The sequence below is a fragment of the Lolium rigidum genome, chromosome 7, assembly GCF_022539505.1.
Source record: "Lolium rigidum isolate FL_2022 chromosome 7, APGP_CSIRO_Lrig_0.1, whole genome shotgun sequence".
Lineage (NCBI taxonomy): Eukaryota > Viridiplantae > Streptophyta > Magnoliopsida > Poales > Poaceae > Lolium > Lolium rigidum.
In genome coordinates, this window is record NC_061514.1 from 114,275,247 (window position 1) to 114,279,461 (window position 4,215).

A 4,215-nucleotide genomic window follows, 5' to 3' on the forward strand; every position below is an offset into this window, starting at 1 on the left:
AGGCTTGCGGCTGGGTCCATCTGAGCCCTCTAGGCTATAGGTAATTCTGTACCTGATGCTCCAATACTGATCGTAATGGGCTGGTGTTGGCCGGTTGGGCTTTGTCTCGCGTGGGTACAGGAAGACACACTCTATTCTTCCTTGAATAATGGTCGAAAACTGATCGTAATTAACTGCTTCTTGCCATACTTAGAACTATACTGTATGCTGAGATTTGTTGAGGGGGGCCGAAGGTTGGGGGGGGGGGGGGGGGGTCTAGCCCCTGCTCGCCCCCTGTCTCCGCCCCTGCGTCCAATAGCCCTTTGGGGCGCCCGTCTGAGGCTCGCCGCTGAGATGCCCTAACGCCTGACATGTCGCGGTTTGGCTCACCATGCGTGGACACGAATAGCATCTTAAATTCAATTCAAATAGTCAGTGCTCAAAATCGTTTTGAAATTATTTCAATCATTGAATTTTTGAACATAACCGTCATTTTCAGTCCTTGAATCATCATGGCGAGGAAGAGACGAACAGATGGGTGCCAAAAACATTCACGGGACGGCCTTGTTCGTTTCAGGCTGTTCCTCCAACGGCAAGGTGGCACGCCGGGTCGCCGGCATCCGTATCCGTATGCATGTGAGGTGGTGTGCCCGCGCTCTTTTCTCTTGCTCCGTGCGCAGTTGCGCTTGCGGCTCATGCGGGCGTAGGGACTCGATGCAGCAGAACGGATACCCAGATTCTGCTTGAGTCGAGCCCGAGACAATGATCGATCAACTTGGCCGTAGTCAACTGACGAAATCACTGTAGCAAGATCCGGCCAGGCAGGCGATTAAGCAGAATACTTGGTGAACTGTGTGGTATCATGATATGACGAGAGTATTTCTAGAAGATGGTCAAAGACTCTGTGATTAGGATTAGTACATTGCATTTGGATGCAAGTTTGAGAGCATCGATGGCCTCAATGCAGTAGAGCAGTATTTTTGTTTCTTGACATGACTGTCCATCCAGGCTAGACATCATTGTGATTGTGTTGTTGGTTTGTTGCGTCGGTGCTCGACTGCTTGTACAGTTGTAGTAGTGCGGTGGTACGTGTTATTGCCAGGAGGCTACGGAACATGAGTTCGTGCTTTACTGGGTGGGGGGTACTTCGATTCAGACATCATAGCAGAAAGACAGCAATCGTGCAGCCGAAGCATCGAAGCAATCCATCGCAGTCTGACTTTTTTTATTTTAGGGAACATCGCAGTGTGACTATGCGCACCGATGTGGAAACGACTCGGTAGCGCGCGCGCGCGCCCGAGCACCGTTTCGCTGAAGCTCTGGCAGTCGTAGGCCGGCCCATCAGTGGATGGCACAAGTAAAAATCGAAATAAACAGTACGTAGATGAGATTCGAACCGGCCACCTCTGCGTGGAGGATCGGCTGTCTTGGCGCTGGGTTGATATGGTTTTGCTGTTTAGATGTGCGCGCTTTTCCTATATCTCTACACGCACGATTCCTTTCTCATTTGCACTTATGCATTGCTTGTAATTTTAGATAGCATTTTTTTTCCTTTTCTCCTTTCACACGATTTTCTTTCTTTTAACATTATTTCTTATTTTTTACATTCTTTTCTACACATGCCTTTTTTCTTTCCTTTTTTTTTTGTTTGTTTGTTCCCTCATTTAAGTTGTTGTTCCCTTACGACTACGCTCTTGTTCCTCTTCGCCTAAGCTCTTGTTCCCTAACGTCTACATTGTTCCGCGCGTTCTACGTTGTTGTTCCCATCCGTCTTGGCTTTTGTTCCCCACCGCCTACGATGTGTTGTTCCCCATTGTCTGGGCTATTGTTCCCCTCCATCCAGGTTGTTGTTTCCTTCCGTGTAGGCTGTTGTTCCTACCGGCTAGGTTGTTGTTCCTCTCTATTTATGTTGTTGTTCCCCACTGTCTAGGCTGTTGTTCCCCTCCGTCTAGGTTATTGTTCCCACTGTCTAGGCCGTTGTTCCCCTCCGTCCAGGTTATTGTTCCCCACTGTCTAGGTTGGTGTTTCCCTCCGTCCAGGTAATTGTTCCCCACTGTCTAGGCTGTTGTTCCCCTCCGTCCAGGTTTTTGTTCCCCTACGTTCAATTGTTGTTCCCCACCGTCTAGGATGTTGTTCCCCTCCGTTCAGGTTGTTGTTCCCATGCGTCCAGGTTGTTGTTCCCCACTGTTTAGGATGTTGCTCCTCTCTGTGCAGGTTGTTGTTCCCCCCCGTCTAGGATGTTGTTCCCCACAGTCTAGGCTGTTGTTCCCTTTATTCAGGTTGTTGTTCCCCACTGTTTAGGAAGTTGTTCGCCTCCGTTCAGGTTGTTGTTCCCCTCCATTTAGGTTCTTGTTCCCCACCGTCTAGACTTTTGTTCCCCTTCGTCTAGGTTGTTGTTCCCCTCCGTGTAGGTTGTTGTTCCCACCATCTAAACTGTTTTTCGGGCGCACTATTCATGTCCCCTGAGTAGATGAGATGTGTTTCTCCGGCGGATTTTGTATGTTTCGGGAGTATTTTTCTCATCTGGTTAAATATTTTATTTTCCGCATTTTTTCCATGCGGGCTAATTTTTTGTTTATGTTGGTCATTATTTTTCATTTTTTTACATGGTGATTGTGTTTATTTTCAGACACCGCAAGTAGACTCAATTTATATGTCACGTAGTAGCTTCATATATATCTTCACCATAGCTCAATTTTTACATGGTGATTGTTTGCACCTTAATACTGCTACCAAGGAAACAAGGAAACGTACAGGGAATCAATGTGTTGAGTAATTGTGGAATCAATGTGAAGGAAACGTACATGGTGATTTCTGTTTATGCCGGTGATTATTTTGCTCCTTTTTACATCACAATTTTATTTGTTTTCTAGACATGACAAGTAAACTCAGTTTATACGTCACATCGTGTTTCATATATTTTTCCCATGGGTTGCACCTTAATATTGCCATTAAGGAAAAACTACGAAGAATTAGTGTGTGTTTTAATAAAGGAAAAGTAAGAAAGCAGCCTAGATATATAGCAGCATGACCACAGTCAAGACATAGCGATAAAAAGTATAACGTGCAGGTGGCAGCGGTCAATCCACACGAAAGCTAAGCGATCTAGCACCGGCCAATCCATGCGAGCGAGCTAGCAGCATCAGCAGTTCAGCACAGTTACAAAAACAACTAAGCTATAGGCGCGCGGGCGGCGGGGCAGAGCAAGCAACATGCATCGTAAAGTACGCAAGCGGTTACCGGTTTATTTAGTCCCACCTCGCCGCGCGAGGAAGAGTTGCACCAGTTTAAATACCTCGCTGGCTCAATCATGGTACGAGCGCGTTGAACGAAAGTCAAAAGCTTCGTGAAGGAACCGTCAAGCGAACCCGGGAATAAATGGGCCGCCAAAGATGAAGCCCAGCTAAGCGATTGTTCAGCGAAACGGTATCTAGGGGGCGCGCGAGCGCTAGAGAGGAGGGCCTACCGATGTTGCTTCACGCTAAATCTGGGCATTTCTCGGGCCAGGCTTCAGTCCGGGCCTCGAAAAGCCCAATCCTAAATATGTAGACCCAGGCCTAGCCCAGTATGATTGTTGGGTTAAAGAAACCAGGCCCGTGCCTGGCCTGGCCCAATCCTAGCGTAAATTCTTTTTTTTTCTCGCATGCATGAGCCTAACTTAGCCTCACGTTCGGCCTCCAAATTCAGGCTCAAATCTAACCTGACATGCCCGAGCGTGGCCTGGCCTTATATAGATAGAATAGCCGTTACAGGCAAAAATTTGTGTAGAAAAAATGGTCGGCCCGGCCCAACCTCCTGGAAAGGAACATGAAAGGGCACAACAGAAAAACCAGGAGGATTGGCCGATATGATCGGCCTGGGCCCGGTCATACCGGCCCAGCAGGCGGCCGCAGCAGGGAACAACACCGTGGGGGCGGCGGAGGCTTGGCGCTTGTGTGAGCGAGCGTCGACCGTGCGGGACAGTGGGGCGGGGGCGGGGATTGCGGCAGCGGCCGGCGTGCGGGAGTGCGTGCGGTGAGCTAGCGCGGGGAAGGGAGAGCCACGCGCGTGGGAATCAATCGGGAGAATCCACGCGCGGGGCGCCATCGCTGGCGCCATGGAAACCTAGTGGCTCGGTGGGCGCGCGGGCGAGCCAGGCAGAGCAGCGCTGGAGATGGGCCTGGGGCCTACCTCTCTATGCGCGCGCGGGAGGAAAAGCCACCGGCTGGGTTCTGCTAAAAAAAAAACCACCGGCTG